Source organism: Bubalus bubalis, chromosome 4 (assembly GCF_019923935.1).
Source record: "Bubalus bubalis isolate 160015118507 breed Murrah chromosome 4, NDDB_SH_1, whole genome shotgun sequence".
NCBI classification, from domain to species: Eukaryota; Metazoa; Chordata; class Mammalia; order Artiodactyla; family Bovidae; genus Bubalus; species Bubalus bubalis.
Genome location: NC_059160.1, coordinates 45,408,262 through 45,431,977, shown reverse-complemented (window position 1 = coordinate 45,431,977; position 23,716 = coordinate 45,408,262). Strand labels below are relative to the sequence as shown.

At 45.4% G+C, this 23,716-nt stretch overlaps 1 protein-coding gene and 1 pseudogene across 1 annotated transcript in view; both read right to left on the bottom strand.

Annotated features, from left to right (window-relative positions):
* The window catches only part of LOC123332141 (apolipoprotein L3), a 262,937-nt gene that overhangs the window by 192,345 nt on the left and 46,876 nt on the right, over positions 1-23,716 (bottom strand). The gene's annotated exons all lie outside the window — the stretch shown is intronic.
* On the bottom strand, positions 7,574-11,021 carry LOC123464529 (annotated as a pseudogene).

The following is a 23,716-nucleotide window of genomic DNA, read 5'->3' as shown; positions in this document are numbered from 1 at the left end:
CAAGTGTAGAAAGGCAAAGCCCTGCATCTCCCTGCTTGGTCTCATGTCCCTCTTCAGAGACAGGGTGTGTGAATAAACTGTTATTCCTTGCATCTCAGAAGAAACCCTTTTCTCCACATCAGCATCAGCACAGCACCCTGAGAGTAGCTTCAAGGTGGCCACAGGAAGAGAGGGTGTGACGCCCTCATCCTCCTCCACCCCCCTCTACTTTCTCCAAATTCCTAAAGGGCTGAGTACCTGGAACATACACCTTCCTTCTGGGTCGCCGCTCATGTCTCAGGAGTCCACATCTTGAGCTGAGCCCACCTGAGCAGGTGCCGCCCTCCCTCTGCTCTGTTTAGGAGCCCCAAAGGCGGGAGGCAGCCCTCAGACACACCTGCCTCCACATCCAGGCTCTGCCCCTGCTTAACCTACTGCCTTGGGCCATGGCCTCACCTCTCTGAGCTTCCAGTTCCTTCTTCTGTCAATTAGTGTCAATCATCCTTTTCTCAGACATTCATCCTGAGGATGGGGAGATGGGTGGGGATCCTATGCCACCTGCCTACCAGGAAACTTCCTCTGGCTGAGTGTGAACAAGATCCAGTTGTTCTCTCCTCTGCAGATGCAGCTGCCTTCTGTGTGTCTCTGCAATAACCACACACACTCTCTGGGCCCAGATATACCCAGAGAAGAAAAGGGGGAAGTGAACACCCTCACATCTGAGTCCTCATATCAAACAAACATCCTGCCCACCACGCCCCACCCTGGCCTAATCCCACCCTCCTGCTTGTCCCTTGAGAAACAAGCCTATGCCCTGACGCGCCAGATCCTTCCTGGCTCAGCACATCCTGTTTTGGGCTCCTTTGTTAGGAAGCATTTACAGGAGGCTTCCTGTGTGCTGTTTTGGATCTGTCAGGAATCTCTGTTCCTTATCAATTCCTGAATATTCAAGAATTAAGAGGAGAGGCAAGCCTCTCCTGGGGCTGAAGAATCCAGGCATTTCCTTCATTAGTTTTTCAATACGGTGATAAGTACCCTCTTCCTTCTTATGAACCATATGGTAAAAGTGATTGTTTACAACTCTCTCTCTTTTATATGCATCGCCTATGTTTTGTAAGTCTGGAATTTTAATCTTTATATTTGCTGAGAATAACTACCTTGTAAGACAGTATATATGGCCACACCATGTTGATTAAAACACCTTTGCCATCAGAGCTTTGGTCCCGTGTCTTTCTTTCTCTCTCTCTCTCTCACTCTCTCTTTTTCAGGCTAATTTCTGGAGTGCAGAAGCTCTCTGGGTTCACTTTTCTGCCCGGGCTTCTAAGACCCTCTCGAGAGGCACTCTGCACCCTCACCCCCTCGAGAGGGCACCTGAGGCCTTCGTGAACAGAGCAAGTCCCATGTCGGGACTTTATTGGCTGTCTGTGTAAACCAAGGAATACCAACCTCTTTCTCTCTCCTTTACTTTCTTATTGTTGACTCCAGACCACCAAGTTCCGGTCCATAAAGGACCTCTACACTCCCTGAACGAAGACCTGTCACCAACACACTGTGAGGCCCTTGACAAATCACTCCCCTACCCCATGAGTGCCTTTCAAGGCCCCTTTGCCCTCTGCTCTCATCCTTACTCACCTCCTGCCTGCCTCATTCACCTTTGTGCCACCAGCACATGGCACAGTCCCCAAACATACCAGCTGCTCATTGTGTACTGGTCATACTGCTGCTGCTGAGTGCCATATCCATGCCAGTTCTAGACATTTTCTCACAGAGGTCTTTCTGCCAGACACACCTGGCCCTACCAGCTGAAAAGTGACACTCATCCTGTAAAGCCCACATCTGGCATCACCTCCTCTGAGAAGCCCTCTAGGACCCTCCCATGCATAGACCACCATTCCATGCTCTGCTCCCATGGTACCTGGGAGAGGGACCTAAGTCCACCTCTCAGCCACTGGGTCCATGTCCTTCCACTTGTTTTGATCAGATATCTCTAGGCTTGTCCCTTATATCAGGGTCATCAGAACCAGTACCTTCAGGTCCCTGTGCCTCACCCGAGCTCAAATCCTTGGTGGTTAATGCCATTTGGTTCCATGTAGAAGCTTGTGGGATAGGCTGACAGCATGTTGTTCTTTTAGACCTTGGTTTATATTTCCTTGAAAACAGATCTCACAGAAAACCTTAAAACAGAAAGTCAGTCCTGTGTGCTGTCCTGGTTCCCAAGCAAAGAGCCACCATAAACAGAGGGTTGAGTGTGTGTCAGGGTCTGAGTTGGCACTGTACACACATTTCCTATTTAAGTCTCACATCAGCTCTAGAAATTGTTTGGTTTCATGTTGCAGTTAAAGAAACTGGGTTGAAAATGTCCATACCTTATAATCATGCAGGTGGACTGCCCATTACTTTCATGCTTTGCCTCAAAAAGATGGGGCTGGAGTGGGCTTGGACCCCCATGGAGGGTCAACCTGACCTTTCATCAGGGCTGCTTCATTCCAGGACATGACCCTGGGGCATTGTGGCTCCCTCCCATAATGCAGGCAGGAACCTGATCTGATTTTGCAGATAAGACAGCCAAAAGGAAGGAAGTTGAGAGAGGAGCCAAGATTCATACCAAATTTGACATTGGACATTTAACACGTTGCCAACAAATGGTCATATAGTCAAAGCTATGTTTTTTTTCCAGTATTTATGTGTGGATGTGAGAAATGAGGCTGAGCACCGAAGAATCAATGCTATCAAACTGTGGTGCTTGAGAGTCCCTTGGACAGCAAGGGAAATCAAATCAGTCAATTCTAAAGGAAATCAATCTTGAATATTCACTCCAGTGAACTGATGCTGAAGTTGAAGCTCCAATACTTTGGCCACCTGATGGGAAGAGCCGACTCATTGGAAAAGATCCTGATGCTGGAATCATTGAGATTGAAGACAAAAGGAAAAGGTTTGCAGTAGAGGATGAGATGGTAAATAACATCACTGATTCAGTGGACATGAACTTGAACAAACTCCAGGAAATAGAGAAGGACAGGGAATCCTGGTGTGCTGCAGTTCATGGCATTGCAAAGAGGTCGGACACCACTGAAGGACTGAACAACAACCTTTCACCTGGGGAGGCAGGTGGGAGAAATGCAATGCAAGGGAGGGGCAGCCTGAGCAAAGACCCCGAAGATTGTGGATAGTGCCTGCAGCCATGAAATTAACAGATGCTTTGGTGCGGTCACCGCAATGATCTGAAGGGGGTCTTGGGCAATCATGTGGGAGCACGAAAGTGCGGGGAAGAGGAGGGCTGACTGTGAGCCTAGTGGAAGCAGCTGCCTGTCAGAGCTCTTGCCCAAGGGTTCCAGGCTGAGACCAGTCTTTGCTTGCTATAAAGAGTTTGCTGTGGTGATTTTGGAGCCCAAGAATATAAAGCAAGAAGTCCTCCAGGCCCCTGGATCAGGCCCAAGAAAGCAGGAGGGTGAGGAAGACAGGAGCTGGAGCATCAGGAGGGCCTGGGCCTGGGCGTGGTGTTTGCAAGTGTTAAATGTCCAATGTCAGATTTGGTTTGAATCTTGTCTTTTTTTTTTTTTTTCCTGCAAATTTCTTTCTTTCTAATTTTTCTCCCTAGTTAAAAAAAGATTTTGGATCCTAAAAGACAGGTAATTGAGTAATTGATTTGGATTAGAGGTTTGAAGCTGAAAGGTACTCTGCTAGGTTCTAAAGGTATTGCAAACAAGCTTACCTGGAGAGAGGAAGCAGATTCAAGTCAGCAGATCCCAAAACAAGAGGGGTGAGGAGTAGTGGGTGGGGGTGGAGCAGGAGCCCGAAAGCCACACCAGACATTCTGGGACATGTGCCAGGGGCACCAGCCACTTCTGTCCCTTCTGGCGATCAGGAGACCAAGGGAATTCTTGTCTGCTGTCACTGTTGTGCTAGATACGGTCTTTAAAAAATAACATCTAGCCACTGTGGAAAACAGTGTGATGGTGCCTTAAAAAATTAATTTGGTATCAGCCTATGATCCAGCAACTTCAGCGAAAGAACTGAAAAAGACTCTGGACGAGATGTTAATACACTCCTGTTCATAGCAGCATTATTCACAATGACCAAAAGGGAGAAGCGCCCGAAGCGTCCATCAGTGGGTGAATAGGTAAGAAAAAAAGCCATATATACATACAATGGGAAGATCCCCAGGAGAAAAAGCCTTCCCACTCCAGTATTCTGGCCTGGAGAATTCCATGGACTGTATAGTTGATGGGGTCACAAAGAGTCGGACAATAATGGGTGACTTTCTCTTTCAAATACATACAATGGAATTTTAGTCACACTGAAGAAGAAGGAAATTCTGACATGTGCCACAGCATGATGAAATTTTAGGACATTACACTAAGTGCAATGAGACAATCACAGAATGATAAGCACAGTATGAATCTGCTTATATGAGGTCCCAAGAGTAAGCAGGTCCAAAGAGAAAATTAGTATGGTAACTTCCAGGAGTTGTGGGTAGGGGAAAGGGGGGGTTAATGTTTAATTGGGGCAGTGTTTCCATTCTGCAAAATGTAATATGTTCTGTGGAGGGGTGGTGGGGCTGGTTGCTGAGCTGTATACTTTAAAATGGCTAAAATGGTAAATTTGGTGTTATGTATATTTTATCATATCAGACTTATAAAAAAAATCCTTGAAAAGCCCAACATTTGTGGAAAAATACAACAGCACCTCAACCCTTTACAATTTGCAAAACATTTTCACACACATAATGATATATCTTACAACATCCAGTGGTGGAAGCATTTATTAGTTCTGTGTCACAAGAGAAAACTAAGGTTCAGACTTGACCCAGTCTGGAGGATTCAGTCATTGAATCATTTGTGCCCAAAGTCACAAAGCTGGACTCACCACCTCCCCTTCTTTTACCCACTAATTCTCACCACCATCATTCAGCTCTTGAATCAGAGACATCTAAAAAGTAGCAATTGCAGACTCATAAGACAAAAAAGCACAGTTGCAAAAATACTCCAGACAGTAGTCATCAAGTCCATCTGTCAACTGCAGCTCCCCACCCTTGTGCCAGCCACAACCTCGGGGCTTTTGCTTGGCAGCAGAACTTGTCCTGCAAACATCGGCATCAGCAGCTCATGTCCTGCAAGTGGATGCAAATATCCATTTGGCCAAATACTGCACACTCACATTCCGTCCCCCAGCACTCAGAGTTCAGGCTGGAATAGATGCCCCTGAGCACAGATACAGGGGGTCAGGGGGAAAATATTCAGCTGCACCCCCCCACTCCCTCCAGCCCTGTCTTGTAGTCCCTGACCCCACAGGAGCTGCTGAGACTCAAGGATGCCTCCTCCTTGGAGCTTGGGGTCCTCTGGACACAGCCAGCTCTGGGTATCATCCCTAAAAGAGGGACAGTGGTGGGCAGGTGCTTTCTTGTTGGGAAATTCTAGCATAGTCACCCCTCCCACCCACTCACTTTATTTGTTTTTTTCTTTTTAAAAATTTATTTAAATATATAAAAAAAATTTTTTTGCAATGTTGTGTTGGTTTCTGCCATTCAACCATGCAAATCACCATAATTAAACATACATCCCCTCCCCCCATCCTATCCCTTTAGGTCAACACAGAGTGCCAGACTGGGCTCCCCATGCTATACAGCAACTTCCCACCACCTATCCATCTTATACCTGATAGTGTACATATGTTAACACTATTGTCTCCATTCCTCCCACTTACTCCCTCCTCCACTGTGTCCACAAGTCCATTCTTTACATCTGTGTCTCCATTCCCTCCCAGTAAGTAGGCTCCTCAATACCATTATTTTTTAGGTTTCATATATATAAGCATTAATATATTATATTTGTTTTTCTCTTTCTGACTTACTTCACTATGTATAACAGGTCCTAGGTTCATCCACCTTACTAGAACTAACTCAAATTCACTCTTTTTTATGGCTGAGTAATATTCCATTGTATATATGTACCACATCTTCTTGATCCATTCATCTGTCAATGGACATCAAAGTTGCTTCAATGTCCTGGCTATTGTAAATAGTGCTGCTATGTACGCTAGGATATATGTGCGTTTTTCAATCACCGTTTTCTCAGGGTATATGCCCAGTAGTGGGGCTGATGGGTCATTGGTTGTTGTTCAGTTGCTCAGTTGTGTTTGACTCCTTGCGACCCCATGGACTGCAGCACGCCAGGCTTCCCTGTCCATCTCTACGTCCTGGAGTTTGCTCAAACCCATGTCCATTGACTCCAAGATGTCATCCAACCATCTCATCCTCTGCTGCACCCTTCTCCTCCTCCCTTTCCCAGTGTTAGGGTCTTTCCCAATGTGTTGGCCCATCAAGTGGCCAAAGTATTGGAACTTTAGCTTCAGCATCAGTCCTTCCGATGAGTATTCAGGGTTGATTTCCTTAAGGATTGACTGGTTTGATTTCCTTGCTGTCTAAGGGATTTTCAAGAGTCTTCTTCAGCACCACAGTTCAAAAGCATCAATTCTTTGGCACTCAGCCTTCATTATGGTTAAACTCTCACATCCATATGTGACTAGTGGAAAAGCCATGGTTTTGACTATACAGACCATTGTCAGCCAAGTGATGTCTCTGCTTTTTAATACACTAAGTTTGTCATAGCTTTTGTTCCAAGGAGCAAGCTCCTTTTAATTTCATGGCTGCAATCACTATATGCAGTGATTGTGGAGCCCAAGAAAATAAAGTCTGTCTCTATTTCTACTTTTTTCCCTATCTATATGCTATGAAGTGATGGGACCAGATGCCATGATCTTAGTTTCTTGAATGTTGAGTTTTAAGCCAGCTTTTTCACTCTTCTTTTTCACCTCATCAAGAGGCTCTTTAGTTCCTCTTCAATTTCTGCCATTAGGGTGGTATCATCTGCATCGTTCAGGTTATTGATATTTCTCCTCAGGGATCAAACCCACATCTCCTGCATTGGTATGCAGATTCTTCACTACTGAGCCACCTGCGAAGCCCATGTATACAGATACAGGTACATGTAAAACTGAATCACTTTACTGTACATGTGAAAGTAACAGAATATTGTAAATCAACTATACTTCAATTGGAAAAAAAGGAAAGAACGAAGACACTGCTTAATTAAGATAAACCTGCTGGGATCAAAGGTGAGCTGATTCTGGTGAAGGAGGGCTAGAGACCACCACCAGGGGGAGACTCTTTTTGCTGGGACAGCAAACCCTGGGGAGGGCAATAGAGGAGCCTCAGATGCTTCTCCTGGACCTCAATAATCTTAACCCTTTGATTTTCTCCCATTTTAAACCCTTTCATATTCCTGGCCTCTCGTTGTTAGTTCCCCTGCCTCTCTGTTCTTCCCCAAGTGTGTTCTTTAGTCCAAAATAAGTGGTAACTCCCCTCCTGTCACTCTCCTCCCTTAGTCCAGGCTCCAGGCTCCTTCCTTCTTTCTCCCCATCTTCCACCTGTATGCATTCCTCCCCTGCTGTGCTCAGCTGCAGAAATGCCAGATTCCTAGCACCCAGCTCCATCAGTATTGTCTCCCCCTCCTTTTCCTTCTAACAAGGCGCTCTGAACCTTCACCTCACATGTGTGCCTGGTCCCTGCAGTGTGCTAGGGTGGGGGTGTCAGGCCCTACTGCAGGCTCTCAGAGGTGCGGGTGAACTCTTCCAAATTCTTCTCCAGGACCTGCTCCTGCTGCCTCAGCCTTTCAACTGACTCTGTCTTTGACCTCTCATGCAAGTGCTTTGCCTCTTTGACCAGGAAGGACACACCCATCAAATGGAAGACATCTACAGTGACTGCATGCACCATCTGGCTCCTTTGGACATCGCAAGAGCTATGCTTCCAAAAGCTTTCCTGACTTTGCCAATTTGGACTGAGACTTGGTCATGAAGCACTGAGAACTGGCTGCTAAGTGAGGGTCAGCTTTGTCCAGCTTGATGTTTTGGACTTTCTTCCCAATGCCTTTCATGGATTGGTAGAGTTTCTTTGTAGAGGAAACAATCTGGGGTGTGACCTTATGTAGAAGCCCCAAAGTCACCTCCTTTTCGGTGATGCCAGTTGACACAAGGTGACTGGCTTCAGTTTCTGCTGATGACCTGTTTTTACTTTCCACCATGATGGTGGACACACCAGTCACAGCAGCCACTTCTCCCAGCCCTATCCCACCAACACAGTGTCAGACTGGCCCCCGCTGACATGGGTGCCAGAGCCAGGCCAAGGATGCTCAGGAAGCAAGACATAGAGCCAGCAGAGGCGGTTGCCACCTTGGAGATGGTGCAGTCCCTGTGCGCTTTGTCAACTTTGTCTGCCGGCGCACGGAGCTTTTTTATGCCCTCCTCAAGTTTCTGTTTCACCTGAGGAAACTTCTCCAAAAACCTCTTTCTGTCCAACTGGCCTTGTTGGAGCCTGTCTTAGTCCCTCATGGCCAAGTTTCTGTGCAGTTTGTTCAGATATTTACCTAGTGTATCTGCCTCTTCCCTGTAACAGTGAATGTCAAGGTATTAAGAAAGCCTATGTTAGTCTGTAAAATAGGTTCAGCAAGAGCTATTCTGAATAAGCTGCAGATTTTATTATAAATCACCAGGAAAGAATTTTACAAATGCAAACATTTTTTTCAACATTAAACACATATTTGGGCATTGTAGATGCTCCATGTACATAGTCAATCCTGGAATAAAGCAGCAAAAGTCACCTTCTCTTAAGAGAAGTATTTGATAAAGACATCTCCCAGGCAGATCAACGCCATCACTTCTCAAGTGTGTTTAGAGTGGGAACTCCACAGATAAACAAAGGCAAGTGGGATTAGAGCAGAAAAACTGTCACTCAAGGGCCTGAGTGTGCAGTGAGGAGTCAACATTTTTTTGCCCTTGGATACTGGGAAGTGGTTCCTAAGCCCCTAGAATATTCAGGCTGATACAAGTATCCTTGTCGCCTGGGCCATTGGACAGTCTGACAGGGTGATGAGTAGCCTCTGGGTCACGTGCTCAGTTCTGACCTCTGGAGAAGCTGGACTCTGGTGCATTAGTCTGACCTCCAGGAGGGGCTGGAGACCACAGGTCAGGATAATTTTTTAAACAGGGTGAGTGTCCTTGGAGGGCAGTGTTCTGTGTGCCCTGCCACACGCTGAATCCAGGACATTAATGTGTCCTGAGGACAATGGAAGCTTCGTGTGTGAAACCTGCCCAAACTCTGGCTTTTGGCTGATGGGAAACTGCATCCCTCCATGTAATAAACTGTAACTGGGATCATGACAGCTTTCAGTTCTTAAACTTGAGGTAAGTTGTGGGAATCTCCCAAATTTGCCATTGATGTCAAATGTAAGGACAGTCCTGGGAATTGTGCCCCAGAGTTTTCAGATTGGTTAACTCTCTGTACTTGGAATTTTTAAAAATATCAAAACTCAGAACTAAAGGACCCTTAATGATCATTTTGCCTGGCATCTGCTCTCCCCCAAGCCTGATTTCCATGACCTTCCCAGAGGAAGATCACTGGGTCCATCCACTGCCCCAGTTGACAGGGAAGCAGGAGATGTGCTATGAGCCCTGGCTCCTCTTGGACTCTCCAGCCCACCTCCCTGACTCCTGACCCATCACTCAGCACCTTGACATCTTGGGTATCACCAGCCTAACTCATACTTTACCTGTGACAGCTTCACCAGTCTGCCCTCCAAGGCCATGTGCAACTTTGTGGAACCTCTAAAGATTCAAGAGACTTGAGGAAACACCCATCTGAATGGCTGAGCCTGAAGAGACCAGCACTTGCACAGCTGGTGGAGGAAGTGTTTTCCTCTTGTTGGGGATGCGTGAGGCTCCCCAGAATCCCTCAAATGACACACAATTACAGCCACTCACTGTGACCCTGGAGGGCTCCCTGAGCCACACAGCCTTCCACTGTCAGGGCGGCTCCACGTAGACTAGAAGAAGGTCCCAGATGGAGTGAGAAGCCAGGTCCCAGGCAGGGTGTGCAGACATGGTCACCCAAGGCCCTCTAGCCCATCATGAGGTGATCCTGTCAGGGAGGGAAGAAATGTCCCTCCCCCTACCCCCACTCAGGGGACCTCTGTTAGAGTCACAGCCCCTTCAGTTCTGTGTCCTTAGGGCCCACTCTCCTCACTCTTGTCCTGGCCTGCTGCCCAAGCCTGCCTACTAGTCCTCCAACCTGGACCTTCTGCTCCACCCTGACCCTGGGTCTGACCTTGGTGCAGGCCTCCCTGGGCCTTTGGATGAGATGATTGTACTTGGTTCCCCACCTCTGACTCTGCAGTTCACTCTGAGGCCATCACCATAGTCCATCAAATTGAATTGCTACTCCCATTGAACACAGGACAGACCTGGGGCTCCAAGACATTAGCCCAGAGTCCCAGAGCTGGGCAGGGCTAGAGCCAGGATCCCACCAGCTCCACCCAGTTCCTCTGCAGCCTACCTGCTTTATGGGCCAGCAGGATCCTGCAGGGTTGGTACAGTCCCTAAGATAGGGAATGAAAGCACTCTAGTCAGAATCCCCAGGAACAGAAAGTGATGCTGGTATCAGGATTTCCTGACTTGTCCCAAAGGATATCCTTCTTGGTTCTCATCTCCAGAAAGAAGGCTCTTGACCCCTGTGTCTTTCCAACAAGCTTTTAAAATTTAACATTAATTGAGTATCTACTCTATACCGGCTATCGTATGAAACACTGCATGCATGATCTCAGTGTCCTCACAATAAAACTGAGCAGATAAAGAAACTAAAGCACAGAGTAGTTCAGTAACTTGCCCAGGTCACATAACCTGCTCTTCTCGCAGGTTTCTATCTCTTCTCAACCTGAGGTTATATACTTCCAGCAAATGACGTGGAGGAAATATTCCTCATGCATTCTTGAGATGGAACATTCTCAACCCCATTCATAGGATGCTGCCTGGGGGAGATGTGCCTGCCAGGAGGAAGCTAGCCTGGGTGAGATCTTCTTTGGGGGATCTGGGTGACTTAGGTGACGTTCTTGGCACACCTGTGTGGGTTACCTGGACAAATCAGCCTCAGCCACAAAACTCTCTCAGGGTTTCTCTTCAGTGAGTAGGAAATGCAGTTCTTCCTTGCTCATTCTTTCCGAAAATTTTCAATGACATCCTTAAAAAAGCTTGTGCCTTCTAGACAGAAAAATGAAAAGATCAGAAGAAATTATGATGGAAGGTAAATGCTACTGAGTTTAAAGCGGTTAAAGTTTATCTTAGGTACTGATGATGGATTCACCAGGGGCTTTGGGTGGACTGTTCTTCCTCCAAAATTCATAAGATGAAGCCCTGAATGCCCCTCCACTCTTGCAATGACTATATGAAGATAGGGACTTTAAGGTGGTAATTATAATGATACGACGCCATCCATAAGTGTATGGCCTTAATGCAGTAAGATCCGTGTCCTTATTAAAAGAAAAACCAAATCTCCCTTCCTCTCTCTGTCCTGCAGCATGAAGACTTTTAATTTTTCTCTTTTTCCTGTGTCACTAAGGGAGAAAGGAATACAGGGCTCACGTGGAGGGAACCCAAAACACTAAATCTGTGTATTGACCGATTGGGGTGCGGGTGGTTGGGGGAATAACTGAGCACTTGGGTGTCTGCAGGGAAGCCTTTGAGATCAATAGAGTCAGTACCTGCCTGAGGTATCACACCTGATAAGCAGGTGCTTATATATGAGAGCACTTGGCAGGTGTCTAAACACAGAACAGGGAAGGGAGGATTCAGGAGGAGGGGAGAGGTTTCCACCTAAATGAATACATTCCAGTTAGAGGGGATAGCACCACACTAGGCAGGACCTACTGTGTGGCCCAGGCCATGGATTTGATCCTCATTACAACATAGGGAATTTTCCAATTTTACAGGTGAGGTCAGGTAAGGCACTCCACATCACACAGGTGACAGGAGGCAAAAGCCAAACTGGGGTTCAGTTCAGAGTCTGCTGATGCCTGCAGGGCAGTTGGGCTGGAGGTAGGAAGAGAACTGGAGGAAACGGCCTCGGTGGTTACGCTCCAGGATCTGGGAGCAGGAGGAAGCTTGGACAAAGGAAGAGAACAGGAGAAGCTCCAGGGATGCTGGGGAACTTCCTCTCCATGCCCCACCTGGCCTTGGGGACTCCCTCTGCTGTCCCCCCTCCCGATGGCTGTCCTGGCTTCACTTCTGAGTCACTTACTGGACAACAGGGTGAGAAAGTGAATACCTTAGACTTGGCTCCCTGAGTAGAGGTCCTGGAAGGAGGCCTTGTGGATGGATCCCTGGGTGGGGGAATCCCCTGACTCCTCTGGGGGGGCCCGAGGATGCTTATCCAGTCCCTTCTTGGTTCTTGATTCTTCTCTAGGTTAATTCAGTCAGTTGGCACCACCTCAGTTCTGGGTCACAAGTAGGAACCAGCCAGATAAGAGACTGCTGACTACCAGAGTAGTCCCCAGCTCTTCTGAGCTCATGGTGGCAGCAGGGGGTCTCAGAGATGTCCCTTCAGCTCCTTATATGTGTCCAGCTGGAAGGAGGTGTGGCTTCACCCTTGAGGAAGAAAAAGCAGACTGTTGGCTCAATCGTGAGTGAGCAGTGACTGCAGGACGCAGTGAGGGGCGAGGTCTCCAATGGATTCCCCTGGGACGGCCACGAGTGCCACCAGAGACTTGACCCAGTGTGGTTCTCTGTCTCCTGGGCTCTGCTGGCCACTAGTTAAGGAAAGTTACTCATCATCCTACCAGCTCCCTCCAGGCCAAGTCAGAGTCCTGATCTCCTGTTGGGGCACAAGAAGGTAATAAGACAGGAGACAGTCATCTGCAAAGTTATAGGAGCAATAAAACCAGAGAAAGAAGAACAGACAGGAAGGAATACTCTGGAAATTGAGACTGGGAACACTGTGTCACTGACTGGTAATAGGTAATATTGATCTAGCATCTATGATGTGCAGACTCCTGAAACTCACCTAAATTTAGGTCAGCCCAAGTTTTCACACTGATTCCAGAGCCTGGACTTCAACCCAAGTCTTTCTGATCCAAATCCCAGGTTTGTGATGACTATGCTCTGTCTCCTTTTATATATAAAAATATATACTTGTGGATATTTGTTTGTCAGTAAATAACTCTTCTCATTCATTCTAAAAGGATGTCTTGCTCCCTGTGCTCAAGTCTCTGTCTTGGTAAAATTCCTGGGGCTTCAGCTCCTACAGCCCATGTCCTCCTTGTTTCTGTAAGAGTCCTTATCCCACAAGGGCCTGGAGTCCCACCAGCCCCACCCCATCCCTGCAGCCCCGCCCTGGGTGGCTGAGGACCTGAATGGTGCTCCATTCTCTCTGCTGTCCTCCCCTGACTGTTAAATAATAGTGCAAAGAACACCCTTCTTGTGGAAAACTTTGCGCGCATTTGACTGCTTCCTTAAGTTATTTCAGAAGTAGAATAACTGTGTCTGAGTGGATCAACATCTAAAATTCTTTTATACTTAGAGCCACACTGCTTTGGAAAGAAACTACACCAATTTACATTCACACTCATGTGTCCAGCCTTTCAGTCTTGCCAGTTCTCAGTTGTGTAAGTAGCAGATCTTTATATTGACAGAATCTCTTTTGATTCTGGTTGTGACTATCTTGTGCTGGGAGAGAAGGAAAGAAAGCAAATGTTGCTTATGTTTATGTGCTAATTTAAGAATTAAAAAAAGCACTTATTAACTACCCCTTCTGAAACCTGGCTGAAATGATAGTAAAGGTCCTTAGAGTTACAGTAACAGCTATTGATGAGAGTGGTTTGTGTTTCTGATTTTGTTCTGCACTGGTTATTTGCTCTAAGATTTCACAAACTATAAAGCATATTTACTGATAAGCTGAAAGTCTGTACCCATGTATCCCTGTTTATAGCTAAGGAATTTGAAGCATAGATGCTTTGTGATTTGCCCAAGGTCAGAAACCTTGTTCAGCATAGATTGGGTTCCAATCCACTCTTGGGCTCAAGAACCCATACTCTGCCTTTCCTCAGTCTGTGGCTAATTAAAAAAAAAAAAAAAAAGCCTGAATGGTGGCAATAGGAGCCTAGAGTCTTCAACACATATTTGAGGACTGAGTGAATGGAGAAGTGATAGCTGAATAGAGAACAGTAGAGGGAGAGAAACAGCAAGAGTGAGTAGAGGCAAGAAAAATGGTCTGCTGGGCAGAGTCTCAGAGAGGGACCAAGATGAGAGGGAGCCAGAGGGGAGATCAGGGGACAAGCTCACCAGTCCCATGGTGCATCCCATATTCACAGCAGCCTTAAGTCTGCAACAAAGTGGGGAAATCAGAATGGAAAGACACCAGAATAAAACTTCTGTTTTATGGAAATCACAGGTCCTCATCCAATCACTTTACAAAAATGCTCCCACCAATCCTTCTCCATCTTAATTTGAATGGGCAATCCAGGATCAGACATATGAGAAATATGACAACCTGGAAAAAAAGATAAAAATGACATCAGAAGAAACAGATAATTTTAAAAAATTATTTATTTATTTGGCCAAGCTGGATCTTAGTTGTGGCACGTGGGATATTTTAGCTGTGGCATATGAACTCTTTGTTGAACTTGTGGAATCTAGTTCCCTGACAAGGGATGGAACCCGGGCCCCCTGCATTGAGAGCATGGAGTCTTAGCCACTGGACCACCAGAGAAGTCACAAAACAGAGAATTTTGAAAATTGAAAAATTTTGAAAACTCAAACCCATGTCTCAAGAAGATCAGAAAGACATTTTATTCATAAAATGAGAACAAGATTCATGGGAAGGGGAAATAAATAATGAAATAAACAAAAATAGATCTTGGAAATTAATAAAGTGTTTACAAAAAACTGTAAAGAAAGGATGGAAAAGAAAATCAAAGAAAGCTCACAGAAAATTGAGCAAACAAATGACAGAACAAACGGAGCTAAATGGGGAATAGAAAGGCTACCATCATAGTTGTTCCTGAGAAAGTTATTTGAGAATGAGCTGCAGGGGAAAAAAAGGTGTGTGTGTTTTTATAGAGTGAGATAAGCCATAACCATGAAAGATGTGGATCCAGGAATCAGGAACATCAACCAGAGAGAAGGGAATCCAAGGATCCGAGCTGGGCACGCAGCAGACCTAGAGAGAAACCAGTCGAGAACGGGATAAGAAGTGCAGAATCTGTGGGGACAGGGGACACGATATCACATGAGGAGTAGTTTAAAAGAAATGGAGGAAATATTGGAGATAAAAAATGTTAACACTCTTGTTTGATTTTTAACTTTTTGAACAAAACTGAGCATTTACATATATATATATATATATGTATGTATATATATATTGGATGCACTGTATGGCTTGTGGGATCTTAATACCATGACCAGATATCAAACCCTGGTCCATGGCAGTAAAAGTGGACTTAACCATTGGACTGCCGGAATATCCCCAAAACAGAGCATTTAAACATGAGAACTAATGGATTTGTTGTCGATCAATATGAAAATTAAAGTACACTGCTAGAAGTTGGGAGATGAAGCCCTGAAGGAAAGAAAGGATTAACATTTCCTTTTCTTGTTTGTTTCTTATTTATCTTCCTTTCCCATGCATCTTGTTCTCACTTTATGAATAAAATATCTTTCTAATCTTCTTGAGACATGGGTTTGAATTTTCAAAAATTTTCCATTTTCATTTAGAAAGATGTTAACGACAACCCTGTATGCGAGACAGCAAAAGAGACACTGATGTATAGAACAGTCTTTTGGACTCTGTGGGAGAGGGAGGGGGGATGATTTGGGAGAATGGCATTAAAACATGTATAATATCATATAAGAAACGAATTGCCAGTCCAGGTTCGATGCAGGATACAGGAAGCTTGGGGCTGGTGCACTGGGATGACCCAGAGGGATGGTATGGGGAGGGAGGTGGGAGGGGGGTTCAGGATGGGGAACACGTGAAAAACCTGTGGCAGATGCATGTTGATGTATGGCAAAACCAATACAATATTGTAAAGTAAAAAAATAATAATAATAATTGAAAAAAAAAGAAAAATAAGGAGAAAAAAAAATTTCCATTTTCAAAGTTCTTCCACCAGAGGGGAGTCAGGAAATACTGGCTGCACCTGAGGACCCCAGAAATGAAAGTTTAAATAAAGTGCTTATAACTACAAAGATTTCTAATATAGGATATGAATTTAGTAATATAATGATATTATGAGAAGATGGGGAAAGGTATGAGAAAATGGGTTAACATAGCTGAAATTCTTTCCTGGTAAGTAATTAAATATCAAAAATTTTAAATCAAGAGAAAGAAAAATGCAATATCTAGCATTTATTAGCTATTGTGGTTGATGACTCCCCTCTTTGCACCAAGCAAAATTCCAAGGGCTCGGTAGGCTTTCACTTACTTTTAGTTCTCACAATGACCCTTTAAGAAAGGAAACTGAAGCTCAGAGCAGTTAAGTAATGTAGTCAAAGTGCCCAGCTAGTGTCACGGCCAGAATTCGAGGTTCCTGTCTCCGGAGCAAACACTCTCACACTATTCTGTCCCCCTAGGTAAGAATATCATCTAAAGACATTACTTATCTAAAGAAAGAAGCTTTTCCTTGGGAAGAAATGAGCAGAATTCTCTGTAGAAATTGATTTATTTTAACAATATGCACTTAGCACTGGGATTTTTTTAAACTTTAAGACAGCAGAAGTCACTTTATAGTAGTTGGTAATCCACAAGAATGGGGTTGTGTCTGGTGCCACCACCTTAAACTGGTGGGAGCAATCAGATGAAGCACAAATAAGAAGCAGCAGTTATGCTGCTGTGACAAGTGTCAGTGTAGGAGACATGTTCATGTTGATGAAACCAAGTTCTTTAAAAACATAGGGATGATAACACACAGAAACCAGAATAATAAGAGTGAACTGTGACCTTAAACAGATATTGTCCAGCAGCATCTTGCCCACCCACATGTGCATCCATGGGCTTCTGTCCACTCAAACAAAGGAAGGAAGACCCCTTGCAGGGGAGGTGAATTCCATAGGCTGGCATCTCTGTTCCTGCAAAGGCAAGGATGCTCTTGAAGATGCTCAGAGCAGTGGTTACCAGGGGCACCCACATAGAATCGTAACGGAAAATAAATATTGTTATCTTGTTTAATTGGACCAGGCCGAGTCTGTTAAAGGACATTAGTCTATTATAATATTAAAATTAGAACGTTTTAGAAAAAATATATCCAAAAAGGATTCACATGTACACACTACTAAATGTAGAATAGATAGCCATCATGGACCTACTGCATAGCACACACAGCTCCGCTCAGTGTTCTCTAGTAACCTAAATGGGAATAGAATTTGAAAAAGAATAGATACATATATGTGTATAACTGAATCACTTTGTACACCTGAAGCTAACAATACTTTTAATCAACTGTAGTCAATACAAAATAAAAATTATATATATATATATATATATCACCAAACTTAGATATAAGATAGTAGTTTTGTTGCAAATAAGAATTAGTATAATGTGAAGTATTTAATTCTTAATTGAACTTAATAAGAAGAGGAGTCTTGCATTCTATGGCTATTTTCCCTTCTGTTTATTCATGTGAGCATTTATAAAGTTTTGAGAAATAAAACAAGAAAAATACCTGACATCCCAAGGCTGGCCTGTTGTCACAACAGGGTGCTGCTCTTCTCCCGTTGGACGTAAGGGCTCTCACAGAACTCCAGCCTCCCACAGGGTCACCCTGAGAGCAGGAGCGAAGGAGACAGCAAACACCCGTCACTGCGCCCCCCAACACCACACCCGCTCCCTTGGCTGAAAAGCAACACTGCTCCTTCTTTACCAATCACACTTTTATCCTCACTCTGGTCTCCATACATGAAGTTACTGAAACTCATTGACTCTCCCCCCGTCCCCACTGCCGCCATTCTCTGCAGCACTCAACCTAGAGTGGCCCTGTTTCCTTAGAGCCTGCCACAAATTGCCTCACCTGAGCCCCATCCTAGAATCTTTCTTTCTACATCTTCCTCTGTGATGCCCAGGGTTCTCCCTCAGGAAGAGTAACCTAACCCTCAGCTTGTTCGCTAGGAAGTGTGTCTGGTGGCAGAGACTGGAGGCACTGACATGCGGATGGAAGAGAATTCATACAGGCAGGCCCGCCCCTTGAAGCACATGGGGGAGGAGAGTTGGCTGGTCCCCTGCCTCCGTCTCTGCCTGGAAGCTTTATGAGCCCGGGAGCCAGGTAGCCAACTGAAATCATGAAACACGAGGACCAAGTGCCAAGGCAGAGAGAGGAGGAGGGTATCAGCAGATGAGATTGCACTTGGATCATGCCAAACACTTGTAAATGTGGCTGCACCCTTGACCTCATCCTTCTGTCCTTCCCTTCCATTCTTGTCCTGGTCCTGACCCTTGTCTGGGGCCTCAGCTGCCTGTGAATGCTGGACAGTGCTCCCTCTGCTGAATTAATATCGGGAGTGTCCTCCTCTGTTAGCCTCTGATTGATCGCTTCCTGGAAAGGCTATTGGTAGGAGGAAGAAGGGGAGGAGCCTGGAGAAACTTGTCTCCGCCCAACTGTATGGCCAGATGCAGAGCCTCACAAAAGAAGAGTGTGTTCCTTTTTGACTGCTGTAGGTACCTGTTAAATATGTCCTGCTTTAAGGAGAAGAAAGAGACAGGCAGGGAGGGAGGGAGAGCAGGAAAGGAGGAGAAGGCGAAGGAAGGAGGGGGAAGGTAAGATGTAGAAGAAAATTAGGAAGAAGAAACAAAAGAATTATAATCAATCCTGAATCCCAAAGTGACCTAAATGCAAACCTGAAAGGAAAAAAAGAAAAAAGCTAACTATAAACGTACTGGACAAAATGAAAACATACTGGAAAAATACTGTTGAGTTGAGGAAACTTCTCACCAGGACACAAATCCCCAAAACCACTGAACCTCTTAAAAATTGAAAATTGCAAAGGACACCATAAACCAAATCAGAATACAAGAGACCTGGAGACAGTATTTGCAATATTTATAGTAGATACGGGTGAACATCCTCAGCACACATAGGAGCTACAAACTCCTGTGTGTTGAGGAGGCTACAAACCCACAGGGGAAGACTGAAATCAGCTTTTAAAAACAAGAAATCAGAACAAACGATTCCCCGGGAGGTGACTTGCCCAGGGTCACATAGCTCTCTGTGGGCAGAGCGGAGGCCAAGTCCAGACCTTAAGACATGGGTATATAGGTAGGGAATGTGATTTTATTATATTTTTTTAAACTGATCAAATTGTACGTTTTATTCTTTTTTAAATTTTTTTCTTTATTTTTTGTTTCAGCTGGGCCTCTTGGCATGGGATCTCAGTTCCCTGGCCAGGGATGAAACCCACAATACCCTCAGTGGAAGCATAGAGTCTCATCCATGGGACTTCCAGCAAAGTCCTAGGAATGAGAATTTAAAAATCCCAAAGTTTCTAGGTTTGGTCTCTGCCTGCCTAAACACATAGATCTAAGGTCATGCCCCTCCTGTTATATTGACATGCCTACAGTTTGGCTTTTTTTAAATCTTAATATTGCAAAACCAAGATCATAACACAGACAGTGCAGTAAGCCCTTCTTACTTCCTCCATCCGGGCCGGCCTCCCCTGCACAGGTCCACTCATCACCCACAGTCCTGAACTGAGGGCCCAGAGAGCACAGGAAGACAAAGCCCTGGGTCTCCCCACTTGGTCACCTGTCCTTCCCCTCTCAGGTCTCAGTATCTCCTCAGAGCCTGGCACTGAACAGGCCCTGAGAGACAGGGTGGTGGTGAACCTGGATTCCTTGTATCTCAGAAAAACCCCTTTCCCCATCAGCCTAAGCACAGCACCCAGGGGCAGCCTCAAGGTGGCCAATACACAGGAGGAAAGGGTCTGACCTCCTCCGTCTCCTCTGCCTCCTACAAATTGCCCAACAGACTGTGTACCCTCAACACACACCTTCCTTCTGGGGTCACCACTAACATCTCATGGTTGCTCAAGAGAGCTGCAAGCTCCTAGACAGAACACTTGCCAGGCTTCCAGCAGCTGACCTGTCCAGCCTCCAAGCAGGTACACATTCAGGCCCTTGGGAGGGAGCAGCAGGAGGTGATGGGAGAGGTGGGGGAGCCAGTGCTGGAGTCTGGGGTGCTGCCTCCTGTCAGCAGGGCCCACTCCCACAGAAGTTCTGGGGGGAGGGGGGTGCTTCCCTGCCTCTCCCAGCTGGTGGTGGCTACAGCATTCCCTGACTTGTGGTTGCATCCATCCCTGCATCCTGCCTCTGTCTTTTCATGGCTTTCTCCCCCTTTCTCTTTCACAGAGTCTCTGTGTGTATCTTACAAGGATGCTAGTTGATTTAGGGTCCACCCAGATAAGCTGCAATGATCCCATTACAAGATGTTTCACTTAAAGGATTTTCAAAGACCCTTTTCCACATAAGGTCCCATACACAATTGCAGAGATTAGGTCATGGACATACTTTTCAGGGGGCCACCAATTAACCCACTACAGGACCCACAAATATCAGTTCTCCCCCTTAAGGTCCTGTGGATTGACTGTTGACCTTGTGCAGGAGCAGTGCTGGAGGGTGCCCATGTCTGCCCACCAAGTGGGAGGGAGCAGTCCCCAGGGCTGCCTGACTGCCCACCACACGTGAGCACGAGAGCCCAGGGGCCACTGATCGCAGAGTCCCTTTTGGAAGGGAGGGGTCCTTGCTCCCTCTCCAGCCATCCATGTGTGTCTTTGGAGCCTAAAGCATGCTAATACCACTCCTCGTCCAGCCTCTCTTGTTCCCCCTGCTCATTCCTCCTCACTGGCCCCTGAGGTGGGCCGTCCACCCTGGTCCCAGCAAGTGCTCACCCCTTCACTTGCCTCCACTGAGCTGTCGACTTTCCCACTGGTCTCTGACTGCTGGCATTAGACACCCCCTCATTCCTAATTCTGCCCTGTTGCTTATTCTTCCGAGTAATTCCAAATCTTACTTTCAGATTGCGGTTGTGAATACAAAACCCAGAAATGTCTATGATCACTTTCTGGCTGTGATGGTGAGCTGCTCAGAGGGGCTCCATTGAGATTAAAGAACTGTAAGAGACTGAGAGAGGTCGCATCTGATGCTGTGTCACAGCATCGCCCCTGTACATGGCAGCAACGGGCATTTAGAGACAGAGGACGAGGTGGCGGCAGATCACTGAACTCTACTATCCGACTGTTGGGCAAATTAAAAAGCTTGTTTCCTATAAGGTTTTAAAAATATTGAATAGAGATTAATCTAGAGAGATCCGCAAAAAAGGTGACACTTATTCTGTGCTTTTTGAATAATTTTTGAGCAGTGACCAGGTAATATCTTGTAGTTTTTTTCCCACAAAAATGCCATGCGTTTTCTGCATTGGTGGTGTAGAAGAGACTAATAACTGTCCCCAAATTTCATCCTTCCCTCCTTTTTAAAAAAATAAAAAAGCTTAAAACTTTTCCCTTAATGTAGTAAAATATACATAACATAAAATTGGCCACTGTAACCATTTTTAGTGTCCTTATTTTTTATAGAGAAGACCCTGAATTTTTGGTGGGTTCGTGGCAGCCCAGACTCTCTTTGTAGCTCCATGTAACCTCATTGCTAAATTCTGACTAATCAAAGGTGAGGGAAATGATGTGTGGATCTTCTAGGACATGTCATTGAAGGGAAATTCCTGTGCTCCATGTCCTCTTTTGTCCTTCCTTTGGGCTGGAATGTGTGATGAGAACCAGCTTCCATGTACAATCCCCTGGGAATGATGGCAGAGCAGTAACAGTCAACCTACCTTCCACCTACCTCCCAAATACCTAGCAACTTGGATTTTCATATCTGAAATGAAAAAAATCTACATTGTTTGTTGATAATACCAATATATTTTGTGAGCCCTTCGTTACAGCAGCTCAGCATCCCCATCCCAACCAATACAAGACCTTGCCTAGGCTTCATCCCTCCTCTAGGCTTAGAGTCTTCTCATCCTTTCAGAACTCTGTCTCTCTGTTCAGACCCTGTGAGTTGACCACTGCTTGGATCATTTGTGGCTGTGACATTGACTTCTCCCAGGTCCCACGTCTGGGCCCTCCCCTGTCCTGGAGATCCCAACACTGTGGCCTGTGAATCAGTGACCTCTTCAGGCTTCCAAGACTCAGTTCCTAGACTGGCCCAGCCTAGCCATGGTATCAAACAAGATTAAGAACCAATCCCTACAAACTCCCATCCCTCAGCCTTCCCAAAGCAAGGTGGCAGGAGGAACTAGGACTAACTTGTAATAAGTATGGGCATGCTTTCTGGGGTGATGGAAAAGTTCTGGAATTATGTAGTGGTGATATTTATACACATAGTGAATATACTAAAAACTACTTTTCAATTGTGATTGTATGTTATGTGACTTATATTTCAATTTTTTTTAAATGTTACATTTTAGAAAGCTGTGGAGATGATAGGGGAAGAGATTCAGAAGTGTACATCTTGAGAAGGGACAGGGAGTGAGAGGGTAACAGGCAGGAAGGCTAGGGGTCTCCAAATGGAGGAAATAGGCTGCAAGTGTCAGACATTTTTTAAATTAAAAGTATCAGATTTTTTCCCTTCTCTCTACAAATTTAAAAGGAGGTTTCTTTTAAAATTCTGTGTTGCCATGACGATGCCTGGTTCCACCTGAACTTAACTTTTCTCAAACCTTGAACTAACCAGTTCATTTTTCTCATGGAAATGTTTTTCTTAAGCTCTATTAATGAACCATGTATTTACCCTAGACTCTGTCTTTCTTCAAATCGGCTCCAATTCCGGTTCACCTAAGCCTCAAAATGACATTACAAACCAGTATGTTTTACTCATGCGAATGTTCTCTTAAGCTATGTTAATGAGACTATGTCTTTGCTTGGAAAACTGCCTTTCTTCAAGATTCATGTCAATTGTTTTATGGTCCAGGACAACTCACCTTGTGCCAATGTTATCTCAAAATGCATGTTGTAGGTGAGGGGCCTAGTGCCAATCTCCGAGTTTTGAGACATTTCCTTTCTCTAATTAGCAGCCTACTAGTAGGTATATAACTTCCTACTAAAGACTAGCAGGAAGGTACTACTTCTGCCCCCTTCTGATGTCTATGTTGGAAGCTTTCTCTATCTCTTTTATACTTTAATAAAACTTTATTACACAAAAGCTCTGAGTGATGAAGCCTTGTCACCTGCCTCGGCTTGAATTCCTCTCCTCTGGAGGCCAAGAATCCCAGTGTCTTTCATGGCTCAGCAACAACCTTTCAGGAGGGTCAGATGGAGAGAGGACAGGGCAGAGACGAGGAAGCCATGACCAAATCTCTGCCTGCAGAAAGCAAAGTGACAAGTGACAGGGGTCATGCGTGGAGCTGCTGGTTCCTGAAGGTTAAGCACATTCAGGGGCTCTGGAGGGGACCCTGGCAGAGTGGACGAGTTGGGAGAGGTCTCCAAGATCCTTTCTTATGGATCTAGGATCACCTATCCACAAAAAGCAATGAACTACTGATACTCGCAGACATTTGGGTGGGTCACAAGGACAGTTTTGTTAAGTGAATGTTTTAAAAGGTCAGTCTTAAAGTGTTAAACACTGCGTGAGGCCGCTTATAAAACATTCTTAAAATGCCAAAATTCTAAGGATGGAGAACAGACCAGTGGTTGCCAAGAGTTAGGGAAGACCCAGGAAGGGCGACCGTAAAGGCCCAGCACAGAGAGTTTCTAGCGACAGAACACTCTGTGTGTCAATTGTCATTTTGGTTAAATGGGGAATGTGCACATATGATAAGATGCCATAGGATCATCCCCAAAACATAAAAACAAGAGCCTGCAGCAACTGGTGAAATTC